Source organism: Aquarana catesbeiana, linkage group LG03 (assembly GCF_042186555.1).
Source record: "Aquarana catesbeiana isolate 2022-GZ linkage group LG03, ASM4218655v1, whole genome shotgun sequence".
NCBI lineage: Eukaryota > Metazoa > Chordata > Amphibia > Anura > Ranidae > Aquarana > Aquarana catesbeiana.
Genome location: NC_133326.1, coordinates 116,953,718 through 116,976,721, shown reverse-complemented (window position 1 = coordinate 116,976,721; position 23,004 = coordinate 116,953,718). Strand labels below are relative to the sequence as shown.

Here is a 23,004-nt window from a genome sequence, read left to right as displayed (position 1 = left end):
AATTTTTTTTAGTAGTAATGGCAGCGATCTGCGATTTTTATCGTGACTGCAACATTATGGCGGACACATCGGACAATTTTGATCTATTTTGGGACCATTGTCATTTAAGGAACGATCGGTGCTATAAAAATGCACAGATTACTGTGTAAATGACACTGGCAGGAAAGGGGTTAAGGGGTTAGCCATCAAGTCCGCTGATCTCGTGGGCACGGTCACGCTGTACGTGGCGTGTGCGCGCGCGCCTGCTAGCCCCGCCAATTAAAGGGGATGTACAGGTACGCCCATTTGCCCACCGCTGACATTGTGCCGACGTATATCGGAATTCAGCAGTCGGCAAGTGGTTAATAATAAAAGTAAGTAGAACAAACGTAGTCAAAACATAGCCAAAGTTCGGTAACTGGAGCGGATAGTCAGACAAGTCAGAAAGTCAGGAAGCCAGAGATCAGCGTAGTGGAACAGAAAACAGGATCTGGAGCCAGAAGGAATGTCAGCCAAGCAAGTCTTTAACAGGAACACAGTCTCTGTGATGTTGACCAAGGCGAAGGCAGAGATCATCTGGGCTGGATGGCTTAAGTAGGCAGGACTGACGAGCAGGATATCATCAACACGTGAGTCACTGTGGAAAGAGATGGGAGCTGGCAATTAGCCGACAGCTGAGCGGCCAGCTCAGAGAAAGGAAGAACTGAGCCCAGCCCTGACAGTACCCCCTCCTCAACGACCCTCCACCCTTGGAGGACCACCAGGCTTGAGGGGAAAGCGTCTATAGAAATTACGGAGGAGTAAAGGGGCATGTACGTCAGAGGATGAGACCCAAGAGCATTCCTCCGGACCAAACCCTTTCCAATGCACCAGGTACTGTATGCGCCCACGGAACCTACAGGAGTCAACAATGGACTGTACTTCATACTCCTCATGGTTCTCAACCTGTACAGGGTGAGGACATGGCACCGAGGTGGTAAAGCATTTGCAGACTAAAGTTTTTAATAAGGAGACATTTAATACATTTGAGATACGCATATTAGAAGGAAGTTCTAATGCGTAAGCCACTGGGTTAATCCCTCGAAGAATACGCAAAGGCCCAATAAACCGAGGTGCGAACTTCAGAGAGGGGACATATGAAGTAGGAGGTTGCGAGATGACAGCCAGACCCTGTCCCCAGTCTGGTAGGAAGGCGCAGGCAGGCATCTGTGGTCAGCATGGAGTCTGTACCTATCATTAGCATGTTGCAAAGCCTCCTGGACTTGTGCCCAAGTGGAACGAAGACCACGGAGATGCTCCTCTAACGCAGGAATACTCTGCAGAACAAATGAGTCAGGCAACATAGAAGGTTGGAAACCATAGTTCGCCATAAACGGGGACAATCGGGAAGCAGAATTCAAGCCAAACTCCGCCCTCAGTAAATGGTCTGACCAGTTGTTATGATGGTCAGAAATATAGCAATGTAGGAATTGCTCCAAGGACTGGTTGGCTCGTTCTGCTGCCCCATTAGACTGCGGGTGTTACGCAGAGGAGAAAGCAAGCTGAATTCCCAACTGTGCACCAAACACTCGCCAGAACAGGGACACAAACTGACTACACCTGTCCAAGATAATCACCTTGGGTAGCCCATGTAAGTGAAAGATCTCCTGAGCAAAAATGGAAGCCAGTTCCTTAGAAGTGGGCAACTTCTTAAATGGAATACAATAAGACATTTTTGAGAAGCGGTCAACCACCATAAGGATAACTGCGTTGCCCTGGGAGTTGGGTAACTCCACAATGAAATCCATAGACAGAATTGTTGGAAAATCACCCAAAAGAGTTGATTCTTCCCAGGTTGACCAGCAGCCTTGGGAGAATGGTAATTCTGGAGCACAGCAGTAAGGAGACTCTCTGGGACAAAAGCAGCAGTCACAAGGTTTCTCAGGAGGAGCAAGGACCTGAGCAGCAAGAATTTTGTCACCCAAAGGAGAAGTGAGACTGGTGCGAACCATAGCCAGAATACGATCAGGAGGAATCACAGGAACCGGAACCGACACCATCATGGAAGTGGAGGAAAATTGTCATGACAAAGCATCAGCCTTTACATTCTTAGTACCGAGAATGAGAGAATGTAATTGAAACTTGACAAGAAGAGAGCCCATCCAAGGACTGATTGGCTCGTTCTGCAGCCCCATTAGACTGCGGGTGATACGCAGAGGAGAAAGCAAGCTGAATTTCCAACTGTGCACAAAATGGGATAGATGTGTTTAGCCTCAGACAAGAATGTGAGATTCTTATGGTCAGTAAGAATGAAAACCGGCACAGTAGTACCTTCAGGGAGATGTCTCTATTCTTTCAGGGCTAAAATGATCGCTAACAGCTCTTTGTCACCAATCTCGTAATTGCACTCCGCAGGTGGCAATTTCTTGGAAAAGTAGCCACAAGGATGCATAGCACTCTCAGAGGTAGGACGTTGAGACAGAAGGGCGCCAACTCCAGTCTCAGAAGCATCAACTTCAAGGATAAAAGGTAACGTAGGATCAGCATGAAAGTGAGTATGGCCTCAATTTACATATTGATAAATACAAAATATAAGTGCCATCATCCGGGTTTTGTAGAATTGGAGGGATATAGGGGTGGAGACGCGGAGGCAATTGCTGTCACTTGCCTGCTCACGCACGCACACCTAGAAGTTGGTATTTGGGACTCAGCACTTGTTAGTAAATCACAGTTGAAAAAAACATAATTGAAAAAACATAAAATTATAAATTTTAATGACTACATTACAAAAATACAAAATAATATACACAGGCAATATTAAAAACAATTGTATACACCACAGTTAACAAGATTACTAACGGGAAACCCCGTAAGGGATCTGTAGAGGGGGGGTATACAAAGATCTTTCCTCAAACGGTTTTGCGGTAAAGACCGCTTCTTCAGGAGGGGTGGTCTATAAAACAATTAATAGTCTTTTATTTTTATGGCACAGTAAATGATGTGAACAATACAGCAAGATAATGGTGAAACAACATAATACATAAATAATAACAAAATTGAAGACTGGCTCACCCACTCAAACAGGTTCAATGGAACAGCAGGACCCAAAACAAATCCCCCCACGGCCATAAAAATATGAAGAAGCGGTCTTTACTGCGAAACCGGTCGAGGAAAGATCTTTGTATACCCCCCTCTACAGATACCTTACAGGGTTTCCCGTTAGTAATCTTGTTAACTGTGGTGTATACAATTGTTTTTAATATTGCCTGTGTATATTATTTTGTATTTTTGTAATGTAGTCATTAAAATTTATATATTTTATGTTTTTTCAATTATGTTTTTTCAACTGTGATTTACTAACAAGTGCCAGGATAGTCCCAAATTCCAACTTCTAGGTGTGCATGCATGAGCAGGCAAGTGGCAGCAATTGTCTCCACGTCTCCACCCCTATATCCCTCCAATTCTAACGTAGGATCAGGATGTACCAACAGAGGAGCAGAAACAAAGGCAGCCTTGAGACTCTCAAAGGCCTTAATGTACTCCGGAGACCAACTCTGTGGGTTACCATCCTGTCTGGTCATATCAGTCAGGGGCTTGACCATAGATGAGAAATTACGAATAAACTTCCGATAAAGCAAAGTCAAGAAAACGCTGCAGAGGACATAAAACCACGGGTTGGGGCCACTGTAGGACAGCTGGAAGTTTCTCTGGGTCCATCCAAAAACCAGCAGTGGAAATTACATAGCCCAGGAATTAAACCTGTTCACGATGGAATTTGCACTTCTCCAATTTACAATAGAGATTGTTCTCTCTTTGTTTCTGAAGCACACGACAGGCATCTGTGTGGTGGCTCTCCGGGGACTTGGAAAATATGAGGATATCGTTGAGATAAACCACCACACATAACTGCAACAAATCTAGATGGACATTGTTAATAAATTCCTGGAAAACTGCCGGGGCATTACAAAGGCCAAAAGGCGTTACGAGGTACTCATATTGGCCTGTTCTGGTAGTAAACGTAGTTTTCCACTCGTCACCCTCCTTAATCCTCACGAGATTGTATGCCCCTCTCAAATCAAGCTTCGTAAAAATTGTTGCTCCCTTGAGGCGGTCAAATAACTCAGTAATCAATAAAATAGAATAGGTATTCTTAATCGTGAAACGATTGAGACCCCTATAATCAATTCAAGGTCTCAGTTCACCACTTTTTCTTCTTCACAAAAAAAGAAACCAGCAGGAGATGAGGTCTTGCAGATGAAACCTCAAGAAAGTGCGTCTGCAACATACTCCTCCGTGGCCTTATCCTAAACCTGGCCACGAAGGGGGTATGGCAGCAGGTTGAAGGTCAATTGCGCAATCATATGACCGTGTGGAGGCAAACTACCGGCTTGACTTTTGTCAAAGACATCTCTAAAATTGTGGTACTCCTCCGGCAGGGAAGAGAGTAAAGAGGTGCACAGGACCTTGGCTACCTTCTGGAAGCATGTTTACTGCATTACGGCGACCAGGAAAGAACCTTAGCATGGGGCCAATCAAAAGAGAGGTTGTGCCTCTGTAACCAAGGATAACCAATAACCAGCAGAAACTTAGGTGAGGAAATAACTTGGAATTGGATTATCTCATGGTGAAGAGCCCCTATGGCCTTGGACAATGGAACAGACTCATGAGTCACATGGGCAGGCTGTAGAGGTCCCCCGTCAAGAGCCTCAATGGCAAGAGGAGTGTCACGCAGCTGCAGCGGAATCGAGTGCTTCGATACAAAGGCAGCATCAATAAACAGGCCTGCAGCCCCAGAGTCGATTACAGCCTGTATCTCGACGGACGACTCAGCCCAAGAAAGGGTAACCGAAACCAGGGGCTTATCCTTCTGGATAACTGGGGACGAAACAATGCCACCTAAGGTCTGTCCGTGACAGGACCTCAAGGTTCGGGCATTCCCTGGATCGGTAGGACAAGACTTCAAAAAGTGACCTGCCTGGCCACAATAAAGGCACAATCTCTCCCTCCTCCTAAGGGTTCTCTCATCTGCAGAGAGACGCATGAAGCCCAAGTGCATGGGTTCACCTTCACTGACCGACTCGGTACCAGGAGGCATGGGAGGCAAGGGTGGGACTGCAAAGCTCGGAGACAAATGTACATGAGGCTTCCGCAAGCGCACCTTAAAAGAGAGTCTTTTTCTGAGTCTGGAGTCAATGAGGTTGGCAAACATGATCAACTTCTCCAGCTCAGTGGGTATATCTCAGGCTGCTATCTCATCCTTGATGGGATCCGAGAGACCATAAGAAAAAGCAGCCACAAGGGCCGCATTGTTCCAAGCAACCTCTGCTGCCAGAGTACGGAATTCAATGGCGTAATCGGCAACAGTTCTCGCACTCTGTTTGATGGACATGAGGCACTTGGCAGCAGAAGCAGAGCATGCGGGAACGTCAAATACCCTTTTAAAATAAGCCACAAACTCAGGGTAACTCAAGACAACAAGTTTTTACCTCTCCCATAGAGGATTTGTCCAGGCCAAGGCTCTCTCAGAAAGCAAAGATATCACGAAACCTACTTTGCTTCTGTCCGTGGGAAATGCCTGGGCCAGCATCTCGAAGTATATTTCAACCTGGTTGAGAAACCCTCTTCATTGGATTGGATCGCCCCCAAATCGCTTTACAGTTAGTCATTTTAGAGTTAACCTTTCACTTCAGCATGCTGGAGATACCCACTATAAGTAGCGTAATCATAATTTTTTTATGCATGTGAACCTAATGCACGCTTTTAGATTTGTAGGGGAGAGTGGTGAAGGCAGGGTGGGGGCTTTACATTTTTTTCGTTGATTTTATTTATATATTTTTTGGGGGTTAAACTTTATTGCTATCACATAGAGGGTGGGGATACCATGCCCGTTGAATCACTTTCACAAGAAAGTCAAAAGTCAACTGTAGAAATGTGTTAAAGTTGCCACTGTTGCCAACGTAAGCCTTACATTCTGGTAGTGAAAGGGTTAAAGACCCTGCAAATGCAAAAATATGGGCTAGGCTTATTGCTCCTCACATTGCTTTTCATTTTTTATCTGTGATCACAGTTTTTTTTTTTTCTTATCGCCGTATGCTGGTTTTTAGAAATAAAAAACCTCATTGTTTGACCTACACCATATCGCAGCATTTTACTTTACATACCATCCAGATGAGAGTTGCCTTGCTGTCGGTGTTTTTACATCCATGATCCAGTCTTGGTGCTCCTTCCATTGGAGGTTCATTTGGTGGTCATCCATATTATCCCTGGATTCATCTTCCGAGGTCCTGAACCCTTTGGAGTTTCGTGTATCTGCCGATTCCGGCACCATGCCTGTATGACTCTTTGTCGTTGACATTTGAGTCCACCTGTTCCGGTAAGAGTGCATATACCTCTCTCCTTTGTTGAAGATGTACCATCTTGATGTTTCCTATACTGGACAGTGCCAGCTTATTCCACCTCTGATTCATCATTATTTGGTGGTTGACGCATCTGCCTTTTTTAACAGATTTCTTCATTTATTGGACTTTCCTATATAGTTTTTTTCACGTTACTTGTGTATATTTGACTTTTACACTGCTTCACTTATATAACAATATTTGTGTTCACTTGTTAGCGCTACAATATTCACCATTTAAATGCAAAAAAAAAGTCTGTTGATCTGCCAGAAAAGCACCCAGCACCTGCCCTGTTGTGGACTGACAAGACACGGCTTTTTTGTGGACTGAGTGGTGTCGGCCCTGCCCAATGTCTTTTGCTAAACTACTTATGCACTCCCACTCTCCTATCTCTACAACATAAACTAAACACTCGTACATAGACTATAAACTGTAGAATGCTTTATTACATGAGCTAGAATAACAATAGCTGAATTTAAAAATGGACTGGATGATGTTCTTGAAAATAATTATATCCAAATTTATAATTACTAAAGGCTAAGAGCAATACTTTAATACAGGGAATTGATATGATTTTGGCAAAGTTGACAACCGCTGCACGTTTAATTCTGCCGTCCTCTGGGCTAAAGCTGCTGTAGTTATGAGAGGTTAAATTTGATGGACAATAATCTTTTATTTAAACATGCTAAAATATATAACCAATACTGTAATACAGCAGTATAGCGTTCGTCTTTTTGTCCAGCATTTTTGTCCCTGCATTAAGCAGCCTTTATCAGTGGCAGCACCGATGTCTGCAGCCTTTTTGATTATTTTGGAATAGCTAGTATTTCTCAGCAGGGCTGCTCTAAAGAACAAGCTGTTTTCACTATTTTTGCCAATGACATGCCCCTACATATATAACTCTTTTTTAAACTAGGACACCAGTTAGAAATGTATTCCATCACTGACTATATTACAAAATTACCAAATAAGGATTATCAAACCAATACACAGTGGATCAGGCCAAACTGTGTGAGGAAGATCAAGTGAAGGCGCATTCTGACATGGAAAAATGTCTAAAAGAAGGAATAGCTGCCATTGTATTTATATGGAGAAGAGTTGCGTAGCAGTGTGGCTGCCAAGTTTAGCAGTTCAGAAACAAACATGACTTTTTTTGGAAAGTGGACTTTGAATTAAATGGAAGGATTGCTTATTACATCAGCCTTCCCTTCCCCTTTACAAATTGCTGCATTAAAGCTGTAAAATACATCTGTGGGGGGAAAAAGTTAGAGAATATACTGTATATACTTTACCCCTGGCTTCTACACAAGTGTGATGTTACAATCTTTTCTTGTGCAATCCTACTAAATGTGAGGATCAGTGTTGGTGTATACGACGACATCAAGAGAGTTTACAAGAGTTTGTTCATGTTTAGTCATCTACCAGGTCAAGTAATGGCTCAAGTAAAGGTACCCCATGTGTATGGCAGTTACCCTGTAAAAAGTTCCTAGCACAACCCAGAAGAACCCACCTTAGGGTAGGACTCTCATGTGACCCTTGCTTGGTGCCCGAGGAGGGAAACATGGAGGATGTGATGCCCACCCCAGCACCCTACTCTTACAATTGTGAAACACTTTAGACCTCCCTGCACTGTTTCTGGGGTTGCAAACCCTATTGCATATCTGGTGGTCCTGTCCTACAGCCACTCCTTTTTGGATACAGTATTATAATATGCTTCGGTCAGGCTTGCATATTATTCTTGCCTGCAAGCAATCGGAGGTTCTGTTACATAAATCTCTACTACACCTACAGTAAACAAACCTGATGATGGGGTTTGTGTTCCTGGCAGCCCAACAGACCTTAGCTAAAGCCTGGTGACACCCATAACTAATGCCAAGGTCAAACAGAGGCTCATGGGGGTTATGGTACATGAAAAGCTGACCTCCATACTTACTGATACTACTCATGTAAAATATATGAGGGTCTGGGGCCAATGGCTGGACTACAACTATCACCTACACCTAGACTGCTCCCTTCTCTCCGTGTACTGACCAATATGATCTGGAAGTACATTACTTAGTGAATCTTGTCCTTATACTTGCACCTTTTTATCTTTCTTTGATTTGGTAAAAGAAGCTCCACTTTGCGCTCTCCCCCTCTGATGTAAATTTCGTATGTGAGTTTGCTGTACTTACATATTTACATAGTCGGTAAGGCTGAAAAAAGACAATAGTCCGAAATCAATTTAAATCAACGGGCTGTCAAATGCGTGGCACAGGAAAAATGAGTCACAAAACGTTTACTCCCACTATGCTAGATGGGAATGGGGCCTGAAAATTAAATTGGTGCAATAACAAAAAAACAATGAGGCTTTATTCACATCTGTGCGTTTCCTTGCAATTCAGAATTGCGCTGCACCAAAAATCGCAGTACAAAACGCACCAAGCTCCGCTCTAAAAAAAGTGTTGAAGCTTCTTTGTGGCGATTGCTGCGTGTAGGGCAGCACATTCAGGTGGATGGGCTGCCCTATGTGTGATGAGTGAAAATGATCCAAACACCTCCCCACCTCGCTAAAAAAACAAAGCCGCATGTGGGAATGCGAGTTCCCACTATGCAGAGTTGTGAATGGGGCTGAGTGTTTCTGTCCACTCCCTTCTATGTACTTGTATAAAGATGGCCATACACTATTCAATCTGATTGTGTATTTAATGAGAAGGGTGATCACTGATTTATTGCATTTCATTTAAAAAACGTGCAGCTGGTAATGGGTGGGTGGATGATGCAGGGTGTGTGCTAATGAGATCAGCTGGTCAACTCCTTCCTGTGTCATCACCTAAAGTCTGTAAGGAAGTAAGACAGAAGCAATATATATGTTTGGAATCATGGATGGAGGACAGTAAGGTATGTGTCTGTAGATTTTATGGAAAGCTTTGATATTTTTGCAAAAAAATACATGAATGCTCTATTGGTGCATAGGGGAGCTGGAATTTAGAAAAAAAAAAGTTGATCTTAGCCCTTAAGGTTAAACCGCTTCTCCTCCAGTCTATACACTCCCTAGGACTAAATAGTTTAATTCCTATGCTAGGATCCCCATTGAGATATTTGTACATCGCTATCATGTCTCCTCTCAAGCGTCTCATTTCCAGCGAGAATAAATTTAGTGTTTGCAGCCGTTCCTCGTAGTTGAGGTCCTCCAGTCCCCTTATTAGTTTTGTTGCCCTTCTTTGGACTCTCTCCAGTTCCCGTACATCCCTTCGGAGGACTGGTGAATAGAACTGGATGACAAACTCCAGATGAGGCCTAACCAGAGTTTTATAAAGTGGCAGAATTATAGTTTTGTCCCTGGAGTATATCCCTTTTTTATGCATGCTAATATTCTGCCCGCTTTGGTAGCTGCAGCTTGGCGCTGCATGCTGTTGCTGAATCTGTCATCTATTAGCGCCCCTAGATCCTTCTCCATCCTTGAGTCTCCCTACAGTACACCTACTTAGCTCAGAAAATGTAATAAATTCTTTGTGACATAAATATCTCTGGGATCCATGTGCATAAACCAGTGCATGAACCCAGATGCAGAGCCTGTGCACCCAGGTCCATGCACCTGTGTACATGTCAAACTCGACTGCGTGGGTGGGTCTGTAGAGCTTAACTGTATTCAACCCCTTTATATGGGCTGTACTAGCATTTCAATGCTAGTCCAAAAAGTAAACAAACTGTTCTTCACATTGCATAGGGCTTAGCACCTGTGTTAATGATCCCTAAAGGCGAGTTACCCTGTCATCCAAAAATAAAAGCTAGGAATGCTCTCTGAGATAACTCAAGGAGTCTGCATAAGACACAGGATATCTCATCTCTGAATCTTTTTGAACAAAATCAACAGGCCTCTTTTTCCACTCATTGAAAATACAGACATAACAAAATGCTCCCAATGATATATTAAACAGATCCAAAGAGAGCACATAAAGAGAAGTTCATTGTTGGGGTTTACATACAATTTAAATCAGATATCAGTCAAAGCAAACGTGGTACAAAAGCCACTGAGTCTTTATTTGCAGGCTTTTTGCATTTAAATGTGTAAAATATATCAAATGAGTCAATTTAGCAAACACAAACCATTCTGTACTTCAACATATTCTTTATATCCTCACTTGTCCTGAAAAATCTTCAAGATAAGCTGCTTAAAACCATGCTATTGTTTACTACAATAAACATCAATTTCCTGTTTTGGTGCTGGACAGCTGACATAAATCACATGCAAATTGCACGCAGTTTTTACCTTGTCTCCTCTTGATTCCACATTAGCTGTGATTTGTAATAAAAAGGTGAGCTTTCCCAAGCTTTTAACAGCTCTGATGTGCTAGCTAACCACTGTAAAGAAACCGAACAATGGGCTGAACTACTACTACTGTGCTTGCCAATCGCCATGAGCTCCCCTGCTGTGCACTGCACCAGCCATGCGAACACATTATTATAGGAAGGGCCAGGAACACACTGGCTGTTTGTAAAGACTTTCTATCTAGGTCTGACAGTAAATGAATCATGATGCATTGTTCAATGGGGAGTATTCTCTTGTTAAAAAAAAAAGAAGAAAATAAGTTACATATAATAACGTATTTGGTTTAAGAGGCTATTTTATTACTATTGTATGTTCAACAGTCACATCATTGAATTGAGATATATCTATTCTATTGCTTTGCTTTCTTTAACACGAGCCCTTTATTCTAATCTTACTATAACATCTTTAGCATTGATTGTGTATTTTACGTTGCTTTCCGCACCTTCATTTTTGCTTTTTACACTTTTTGATAATAGGATGTCTTAAGACACATAAGTGGTGAATAAATAAATATGGTACTTCACAGTACTTCTATTTTCGACCGGTATTTACACTGTATGATTACGTGATCTCTGCTCTGTATCCATGCTGTCCATATGTACTATTTTATTAACGGATTTCATGAAAGTTGTTTCTTACCTCAATGCACTGTCTAATTGGGCAACTAAGTGGCAAATGAGGTTTAATGTTGATAAATGTAAAGTTATGCACTTGGGGGCTAACAATATGCATGCATCATAAATACTAGGGGGAGTACAACTGGGGGAATCCATAGTGGAGAAGGATCTGGGAGTTTTGGTAGATCACAAGCTTAAAGCGTTTGTAAAGGTGTTTTTTTTTTTTTTTAAAATAACAAACATGTTATACTTACCTTCACTGTGCAGCTCGTTCTGCACAGAGTGGCCCCGAACCTCGTCTTCTGGGGTCCCTCGGCGGCTGTTTCAGCTCCTCCCCGCAAGCATTCACCACCTTAATGCGAGCTCCCTCGCACGGTGGTGAGTGCTTGCGGGCGCGCTCCCGTGATACAGCCGGCGGCTATAGCCGCTCGCTGTATCACTCGGCCCCGCCCCCCGGCGCGCCGCGTCATCGGATGTGATTGACAGCAGCGCGAGCCAATGGCTGCGCTGCTTTCAATCCATCCACTGCAGCCAATCAGCGGCCAGGGTGAGCGGAGGAACAGATGTCGGGAACGCGAAGCTGACTTTCGAGGCGTCAGGTAAGTAAAACGGGGGGCCTGGGGGCGGCGGTTCTGTCAGAAGTTTTTTCACCTTAATGCATAGAATGCATTAAGGTGAAAAAATTTTTACCTTTACAACCCCTTTAATAATAGCATGCAATGCCAAGCTGTGGTTTACATAGCAAGCAAAGTCCTTTCTTGTATTAAGAGAGGTATGGACTCCAGAGAGAGAGAGAGATATCAATTGGCCCCTGTACAAATCATTAGTAAGAACTCATCTGGAATATGCAGTTGAATTTCGGGCACCAGTTCTCAAAAACAATATCGGGGAACTGGAGAAAGTGAAGAGATGGGCTACCAAACTAATAAGAGGCATGGAGGAGCTCAGCTATGAGGAAAGATTAGAGGAACTGAATCTATTCCCTCTTGAGTAGAGGAGATTAAGGTGGGATATGATCAACATGTACAAATACATAAGTGGTCCACATAGTGAACTTGGTGTTGAGTTATTCATCTTAAGGTCATCACAGAGGACAAGGGGGCACTCTTTACGTCTAGAGGAAAAAAGATTTCATCTCCAAATACGGAAAGGTTTCTTCACAGTAAGAGCTGTGAAAATGTGGAATAGACTCTCTCCAGAGATGGTTCTGGCCAGCTCAGTAGATTGCTTTAAAAGAGCCTGGATTCTTTCCTTAATGTACATAATATAACTGGGTACCAGTGGCGTTGCTAGGGGGTGGCTTTTGGGGCTATAGCCCCGAATCTGTGGCCCATAGCCCCGAGTCTCTGCAGGGGTCCCCAAGGGGAGGGGAGACTCTCTGGGGACCCTGATGTAAGTGGGGGGCCCTCTGGAGACCCTGATGCATGGGGGAGACTCTCTGGGGACCCTGATTTAAGGGGGAGGCTCTCTGGGAACCCTGATGCAAGGGGGAGGCTCTCTGGGAACCCTGATGCAAGGGGGAGGCTCTCTGGGGATCCTAATGTAGGGGGGCTCCCTGGGGACCCTGATGTAAGGGGGGGGCTCTCTGGGGATATATACACACACACGTATATTATATACATGTGTATGCCCGTCCAAACGTATGACATTCTTTACTACGTTGCTATGGGCTCTAGCCCCAGATCTTTTGTAGACCTAGCAACGCCCCTGCTGGGTACTAACATTTATAGGTAAAGCTGATCCAGGAAAAATTCGATTACCTCTTGGGGGATCAGGAAGGAATTTTTTCCCCTGCTGTAGCAAATTGGAGCATGCTTTGCTGGGGGTTTTTCGCCTTCCACTGGATCAACTGTGGGTGAAGGATTGTGTATATGAGATTGTATTTTTTTTTTTTTTGTTGAACTAGATGGACTTGTGTCTTTTTTCACCTGACTAACTATGTAACTATGTTACACCTCTTCATAAAAAAATAAAAATAAATGATTAAAAAAATAAATAAACATGGTACACATGGAAAGCAGTGATCACTATTAGAGATATCCTGCTACATTGCACATGGATCACACAGCAGGCCGAACTACACACTCCCCACATAGTCCTGCTACACTGTAGGAGGATTGAAGGTGGATTTTACTCAAACTCTAGTTATTTGAGGTTCACCAAAAAGGCTAACTAAATGGCCATATTTGGCCTGTTCTCCTGCGTCAAACCTGCAGCTTGCTGGTTGGCATTAGCCAGAAGTCATTTATTTAGTGCCAGTATCACCAATATATCAGTTACTTCCTGGCCCAACTGCTGATTGTTTCACATAGTAAACAAGCTAGCGGGTAATATTAGTGGGAAATATTATAAATATCAGGACCTAACGCTCAACAGGTCATGAACATATAGTAACATTTTGAAAGTACTGTATATGGGGTATTAGGATGAGACATTACCATTAAACATACTGTATGTAATTTAAATGTTTTGCTGTAGTGGGGACATATTTCAATCTAAGCTACCTGCCTGTTCACAATCTTAGTGCTAAGTTGCCCACTCTTCCTTGGTTTAAGGCTCAACACCTGGATCCATCTGTCTTTGATGATGTCTTCCTTGTTTTTCTCTTAAATGGTGGTTGTATGAACATGTTGCTGCACTTAGGTAGGTGGGCTGCACTTGTGGCTATGGCACAATACTGGAAAATACAACCTGTCTTTTTATGTTACAGAAAAAAAAGGAAAATGTTTTGTTATTCCTGAAGAAGCAGACGTTGACCTGTAAAACATATTGAACATGAATGTTGGGCTCCTATCTTTCAATCCTTTTAATTATAACCAATTATTGGAACCAACTATGTATATTATGGGTGACATTTATGTATGGAGGATGTAAATTATTGTAATCTCAGAAATATGTGTGATGTTGAGGTGTCATTCATCATGTTTGATGAAGGATCTACATTACTAGACAACCTGATTGACAATGGATTTACACTGTGGGACATTTTTTTAAAGAATTTTTAACACAGTGTGCTGTTATTTACTATGTACATTTTTGAAAGAGTAAAATAAGATACTATGTACTGCTTACTCATTTACATTCACCTCTTTCCTACAACCCTCTTGTGCTAGTATATCAGCAAGGCAGGCATTACCCCTTATTATACAAAACATCTTGGCATAGTAAATGAAACCCTCTCCTCTACTGTGCCAGCTATTCCCCCTAACCAATATCAAATATACTTTGTATTCAACTGGTTGGGGACGGGGGGGGGGGGGGGGGGGTGTACCAACTCTGTACTCTTCTTTTGTATCCTTTTGCCATAAAACTTAAAGGGTTTGTTAACCCACATGTGTCACTTTCTATAATCCATTCTGTCTTATAAGGATATGTCCCCCTGTGTGTCTGTTGTATAAAAAAAAAAAAAAAACGTTTATACCTTATCTGTGACTGATGATCAGCGGCCACGTGACACACCACATCTCTCCTCTCTCCGTGTGACAGAAGCAGTGGGAGGGGCCGGGATGCCCCCGCTGACGTTACTCTGGAGGGGAGGAGGAGAGGAGGAGAGAGCCGGAGAGATGTGGCGCATCATGTGACCACTGATTAGCAGTCACAGAAAAGGTATTTTATTTTTTTATTTATTTATTTCAGGTACTTATATAGCGCCATCAATTTATGCAGCGCTTTACATATACACTGTATATTCACATCAGTCCCTACACCCTCAAGGAGCTTACAATCTAAGGTCCCTAACTCACATTCATACATACTAGGGACAATTTAGACAGGATCCAATTAACCTACCAGCATATCTTTGGAGTGTGGGAGGAAACCCGGAGTACCCGGAGGAAACCCCACGCAGACACAGGGAGAACATGCAAACTCCAGGCAGGTAGTGTCGTGGTCGGGATTCGAACCAGCGACCCTTCTTACTGCTAGGCGAGAGTGCTATCCACTACACCACTGTGCTTTTTATTTATACAGCAGACACACAGGGGGACATATCCTTATAAGACAGAACGGATTATAGAAACTAAGATGTGTTATTAAGGCAGCAGCAGGGGGGGCAGACCCTGACACAGGAGCCAAAAGGCAGGGATGGGAGGGGGGAGGATGTCACATGAGCAGAGAGGAGAGACGGGAGACAGCGGATGATGGAGGCACGCAAACTGACCACGGTGTCAGGGCTCGGCAGCCATGATTACCGTGGTCAGTTTACAGAGCGGAGGGGAGAAACTGGCAGAATCAGCCAGGTTTTTTAGGTGTTACGGGGGTCCAAATGACACAGGACAAGCACTGTGTCATATAACATGCTTTAAAAGAGCAGGATGAATTTTTTGTTTTGGGGGGGGGGGTTGCATACGCTTTAAAAAAAGTTGTTCTTTAAAAAGAAAGTCTGTTTGTAAACTATGAACATTTCTGTGTCTCTACACTATTCGGATAAATGTCTTTACATACCAGCCAGTTTTGTTTGGGTCATTATAGCACCAGAATTATTTCTTTAGAAGGCCTAGGATTTTTTCTGAATGGCTCTGAATGCACAAACAGATTAGTTGGCATTTATCGTGTATTTTGCAATTCCAGTGAAATATTCCTGTCCAAAGAAAAAACAATCTTTCAAATGCACAAATGACTTTTGCAATAACGACTTGCATTTTCCCAAGATTGTGAAAGGTTTAGCAGGAATCAATACATCTCATACACCCAGTATACTCTGATCAGGGAATGAAATTGGATGCCAGCTAAGTGACAGAACAGCATGCACAGATCACTCGGGTGGAAACAGATAAACCAGATGAGTGACCTGGAGTGTGGCAGAACATGCAGAATACGTAAATGAGGGAATAGGTTACATCTGTTGCACCCCAGTATTCTGGATCTAAATAAACACTGGAATGCTGTCTACCAGCTGGAAACAGGGACAGCCAGAAACAAGAGCAAAGCCCTAAAGTTAACATGGTATAACAGAGAAACAGTTCTCCTGTATAGTGGAAATGACATATTAAGCAAACATAAATCTAGGTAGTAAAGCTCTCCCCAGAGAAGAAAGGTAAGCAGAAAAGAGATTCTGCATTGCCCACTAGGATGGTGGTAGCAGAAACAATAGTTACATTTATTACATAGTGACACTAACGTGGAATTAGGTCAGGCAGTATGTCACCTGCACTACAACAGGGACATGTTCCTATCACGCGTCTCCTTTTCTGCAACACAGAAAGGCAGGTTTACTAAGACCGAACCTCTCCAAAGGTTCTAAAACAGAATGTCAGACAAACGCAAGTCAGTAGTATATACTGTATTTTGTGCATATCTATTTTACTATCACTGCTTTTTGTGTCTGAATGCACAATTTGACAAAAAAAAAACTACTATAGTGTACTCTAGTTGATGGGAACTTGATTAGCTTAAAGTGGCTGTAAAGGCAGAAAGTTTTTAATTTTAATGCATTCTATGCTTTAGGATAAAAAAGCCTTCTGTGTGCAGCAGCCCCCCTAATACTTACTTGAGCTCCCTCTGATCCAGCAATGTTGCTCCTCATTGACTGAGACAGCAGCGAAGCACCATTGGTTTCTGCTGCTGTCAATCAAAGTCAGTGAGTCAATGAGGAGAGAGAGGGGGCAGGGCCGGGCCGCGGCTCTGTGTCTGAATGGATACAGGGAGCTGAGGTTCGGCTCAGGTGCCTCTGTAGCAAGCTGCTTGCTCTAGGGGCACTCAACAGGAGGGAGGGGCCAGGAGGGATCTGAGAAGAGGAGGATATGGGCTGCTCTATTCAAAACCACTGCACAGAGCAGGTAAGTATACCATGTTTGTTATTTTGAACAAACAAAAAAAAAAACGAGACTTTAATATCACTTTAAAGTGTAACTAAACCCAGGACCCTGCATTCATTATATCTGATCTCCCACAGTACACAGAACATGGAAATGCAAAAGTTTTAGTAAATATAAACTGCTAAACACCTTTTCTCATCAGCAGTTAGAGCAGTCTTGTGACTTCTATCAGTGTCTGGCTAAAGCTTGTAGGAGGAGTTTTCATTCTCCCCTGATTGTCCTATGAGGCGGCAGGACCCCTGACCCTCTGCCTGGACAGTGCTGATTGGCCCTGTGCTGATCACATGAACTCTCCCAAGAAAAAGAAAAACTCTAGCAATACACACCAAACTGAGCATGTGCAGAGTGCCCCCAAGGTTCTGTTTTATCAGGAGATGGTATGGGGACTGTGGAAGAAGGGGAGGATCAGAGAAGACAGGATCAAACAGCCTTTTTACACAATGCCCATTAACCCCTTAGGTTCCACAGCGAGTGTAACAAGTATGCTTTACTGCATATACAGACTGATTTTACTGTTGTGGGTTTAGTAACACTTTAATAAAGTGAGTTTCAGTAGCAGAAGCCAGCTCTGTGTTCACCTTAAAGCCTGGTACACACTGACAGCTCTGGTCAGGAGCTGCTGTACTAACCATGCAAGGTATGTCTAGAAATCTCCCCCACTGAGCTGTTGTGTTTTGACATTGGCGGGGGGGGAGTCGTTTGGCTTCTGCGCGTCCGACATACACACGGGCAGAATGGCGGCCATTTTTGTTTGTACCGGCAAATGTCTCCGGGCATTCTGCTCGTGTGTACCTTTATCAACAACACCACAAAGCTACTAGTTCACTCTTATACTATCCCTTGCCTCGAATACTGCAATTCCCTCCATGTTGGCATACTTCTACACAAACTATCCTCCTTCAGTCTATCATGAATGCTGCTACCAGAATTCTTCTTCTTACCATCTACTCAGTGTATGTCAACCCTCTCTGCCAATCCCTCCTCCAGCTTATGATCACTCAACTCACTAAGCCATCCAAAACTCTGCCTCCAGCTACATCAGCAACCTCATCTCAAAATATAACCATCCACTCCTCCAAAAACCTTCTGCTCTCTAGCCCCCTTGTCATTAGACAGGTGCAGTTTGTTTAATTCCAAATTGAAATTCGGACCAATTTTCAATTACAATAGTACCACATTTAAACAAATCTGAAATAACGAAAAAAAAATTTTGATGAAATTTTAATTCGATATATTTTCAAATTCGAATTGGAATAGTTTTCGAATTTAAATCATTTTCCAATATCCAAAGAGATTAAAATAGAATAGAGAATAAAGGAATAAAATAGAAAAAAATAGAATAGAAGAGAAAAGAATATAACAGAAAATAAAAGAATAGACTATAATATAGTAAAACAGAACAAAATATAATATAAACGACCAATATAGAATAGAATAGGATTAAATAGAATAGAATACAATAGAAAGAATATAACCATCTTCTGAAATTCAAATTTCAAATAGAATAAATTAGAATTCAAATACATAAGAAAAGAGAATAATAGAATAGAAAAAAAGAATAGCATAGACTATAATAGAAGAGAAAAGAATAGAATTAAAAAAAAACAATAGGATAGAAAGAATATAACCATTTCCCAAAATTCCAATAGAATCAATTCAAATTTGAATATGATAGAAAAGAATAGATTAGAATCGTATAGAAAAAAACAACAGAATAGAATAGAAAGAATATAACCATCTTCCGAAATTTGAATAGAATAAATTTGAATTTGAATAGAAAAGAATAGAATAGAATAAACAAATAGAAAAAATAAAATTCAAAAAAGAACAGAATAGAATAGAATAGAAAGAATGTAACCATTTACCAAAATTCAAATAGAATCAATTCGAATTTGAATAGATTATGTTTTTTTTCCTATACTATTCTGTTATTTTCTATTCCGTTCTTTTCTATTCTATTCAAATTCAAATTGATTCTCTTTGAAATTTGGGAAATGGTTATAAAATTTCCATTTTATTCTATTGTTTTTTTGAATTATATGCTTTTCTATTCTATTCGAATTTCAGAAGATGGTTATAGTATTACTATTTTATTCCATTCTTTTTTTAATTCTATTCTATTTGTTTCTATTCCATTATATTCTATTCTTTTATTTTCTGTTATGTTATTTTCTATTTAATTATATTTTTTTCTATTCTATTCTATTTTATTCTCTTTGGAAAATGGAAAACTAATTCTAATTCTAAAACTATTTGAATATGTTTCGAATTTGAAAACTATTTGAATTTGAAAACTATTTGAATTCGAAAACTTTTCGAATTTGAAAACTGTTCGCATTTGAAAACTATTCAAATTCGAATTCCGAAAATTTGCATACGAATAAACAAAACGAATTCCAAAAACAAATTAAACGGATTAAACAAATTTAACTAAACAAATTTATGTAAATAATGAATCAAAACAAAACTATTTTTTTTGTTCTGCACATGTCTACTTGTCATCTCCTCCCATGCTTGCATCTAGGACCTCTCCAGAACCTCTCCCATCCTCTGGAACTCCCTAGCCCAAATTGTAGGGCAAGCTCCTACTTTGTCTGCCTTACAACAATGTCTGAAAACTCATCTCTCCAGGGAAGCCTATCCCAAAGCTAGCTAGCAACTGAATCTTACTATCTCAAACCACTCATTCCCACCCATTTACTAACCCATTTGTATCACTTTCTGTTTCCTTTAGTTTGTGAGCTCTCATGAGCAGGGCCCCACTAATCTTCTTATCTTGAATTGTATTGTATTGTACTCAGGGCTTTTTTTCTCAAACAATAGGTGCTGGAACTTAACCACGGCCCCACAAAACCCCTCCCCCTACACACACCCTCCAAATCACATCAAATAGTGGGTGTGTTCAGTCAAATTTCACGAAAACAGTAGGAGGGTCTTAAAGGGGCATTAAATACCAGGATTGCATTACATACAGAGTGCAGAGCTGTCACTTATAAATACAGAAACCAGACTTCTGTGTTTACAAGTGATTGTGGTGAGCAGGCACCAAAGGGTCTGAGTCAGAGGTGGTGGAACTGAGTTCCACCAAGTTCCCCCTGAAAAAAAGCCCTGATTGTACTGTATTGTAATTGTACTGTCTCCCTTTATTTTGTAAAGTGCTGCTCAAAATGTTGGTGCTATATTATTTCTATATGATAATTACAATATAATGATAATCATCTAGGTTGTCCCAGAACAATACTCTCTCTACTCCTCTGTTCTACCTTGTTTAATCCTATCTCCATAAAACAACAAATACCCCTTCAGTCTGTCCTCATCTGTGGTTGCCATTACTGTATAAGGCTTCATGCACACTATACTTTTTTTAAGCTCCTAGAGCTTACTGCTTTAGGCTATTAGCGTTTTTTGAGCTTCAGTGTCTAGGAGCAGAAAAATAATTTTGGAGCGTTTTCCCAGGACAGAAAAAAACTAAACGCTACTATAACGCTCCTAACAGCTTTTTTCAAGCAGTTTTTTTTTTTCATGTACACTAATAAAACGCTAAAGCTCCTTAAAGCATCTAAGAGCTACTGATACGCTACTAGAAGCTGGCATAAAAATGCTATTATCAGTGTTTTTCATCCAGCATTTTTATCTAGCGTTTTTTGAGCTTATAAAAAAAAAAGCTAGTGTGCATGGAGCCTTATGCCTTATACACACGATCGGACTTTCCGCCAACAAAACCGTGGAATTTTGTCCAAAGGGCTTTGGCTCAAACTTGTCTTGCATACACACGGTCACACAAATGTTGGCCAACAATTACGAACGTAGTGACGTACTGACGTACTATGTGGCTTTTCACCTCTTTAGCACCACCCTTTGGGCTCCTTCTGCTAATTTCGTGTTAGCAGAAGTTTGGTAAGTGTTGACTTGTGCTTTTCTTTTCGCGTTCTTCATTTAGCGCTTTTCAGCTTGCGCTTTTCATTTCGTGCTTTTCAGTTAATTTCTGAACGGCCGTTCGTTAACCAGACATGTTGCAGAATTGGAAGAGATAACGTGCTATTTATTATTGGCCTTTGAGTTATTGCTTTGACATTATTTTTTTGGTTGAATAATAATGATTTGATTTGGTATATTTTCTATATTTTTGGATGCATAGAATGCACTTTTTGGTTAAGTTCTATTGGCAGAGAGCATGTCTAATTTTTTTTTTAATTTTTTATTTAATGCACAATAAAAAAATTGTGGAGAATAATACTTGACTATGTGATTTACTTCAAATGACAGTTTGGGAGTAGGCAGTTAAATTTTAAAAAATACAATGTAAAATTGACAAGGGAAACCAACATAGTTGTATCTTTGATCTTAAAAACCACACGATAATGGTGTTGTGGTAACTTGCATAAGTTAAAAAAAACAAAAAAAAATAATAATATTATTCTTGATATCACTAGAAAAAAAAGCCTTTGAAAATTTGTTTGCAATAACTCCATCAGTATCACCAGCAAAGCAATTTCATTATTATCCCATTAAAGAAGAAGAAGAAAATTTGGTCTGCATTTGGAGATTTCATAATTTGCGACGTCACGAATGTTAATTCTCCATTATGAACGCTAGTTTACAAGCCCGATCGCTTCTGCTTCTGAGCATGTGTGTTTGTACTTTGGACTTTTGTCCGATCAGAAAATCACACGATCACACGATACACACGATCAGAAAATCCAACAACACACATTTGTTGGTGGAAAATTTGAAGACCTGCTAGCCAACAATTGTTGGCAGGAAAGTCCGACAACAATTGTCTGATGGAGCACACACACGGTCGGATTTTCCGTCAACAGCCTGACATCCAACATTTCCCATCGGAAAATCCGATCACGTGTACGGGGCTTTACAGTTGACTGTGGAACATTGACATTTTCTACATCGTTTTTTCACTGTACTTCCTGAACTTCCTAAACTGCCTTATACACATATCTGGACTGTTTCCTGATGGACTTTAGTACTTGTCTTAAAAAAAAAAAAAAAAAAGAAAAAGACTAATCTGTGTTCGAATCTAGAAAATGGCAAGAATACAATCTAAAAAATAATTTGAAGACTGAATAAGAAAACAAATACTAAGTGATCATAAAACTAAATAGATTGAGTGGCGAGCTTTGCCCTTAGAGAAGCAACCTCCTCCGAAGCAGTAATACTTCTGTTATCGAGGAGACCTTTAAAGCCTAAAAGGTGGAATATCCAATCAGCTCCACATGAGCCCCCAAAGGGAAAGCGTCAGAACCTTTTCAAAATGACACTACAGCTACCAAGTAAGTAATCTGGAAATTCAAGAATCCTGACCTGCAGGTGGCCTCCGCCTCCTGACTTTTATCAATAAAGACATTTATATTTATATACTTTTGAACCTTATTTCAGCAATACGTGGGTAAAGCCAAGCTGGAGAAAGGTTTCTTGAATCAAAAGAATTCATTTTTATTTTACTCTGCTCAATATTTTATCTAAATTAATTATTAATGATGTTTTATAAAATCTAATAGCATCGTTTTGTAGATATTTTTATAACAGGACACACTGGAAATATGATTCCCATCAGATTTACCACCCTGAAGCAGGAAAATAGAGCATGATTAAAAGCCTTACTAATAAATACAAGCAATTCTATTACTCTAGTACAAGCACAGGCTGTCTTGTCTGCTTACTCTTGGCTCTAATACTACCACCAATCCATTCTCCAAATTTCATTACAATAGCTGACAGTATATATGTACTCTCACCTAGCTGTTTTGCTATTACTTTTGCTATTTGTTATTGTTTTTGGATCATTATTAGCATCCTAATATATCTATGCCGCATGTTAGCCACACTTTAGGACTTGATGCTCAGTTATATGAAAAAAAAAATGACTCTGAGAAAGCTGGTATTGGTTT

At 41.1% G+C, this 23,004-nt stretch overlaps 1 protein-coding gene across 5 annotated transcripts in view; it reads right to left on the bottom strand.

Annotated features, from left to right (window-relative positions):
• LINGO1 (leucine rich repeat and Ig domain containing 1) overlaps positions 1-23,004 on the bottom strand; it is a 595,405-nt gene that overhangs the window by 247,008 nt on the left and 325,393 nt on the right. The window lies entirely within an intron of this gene.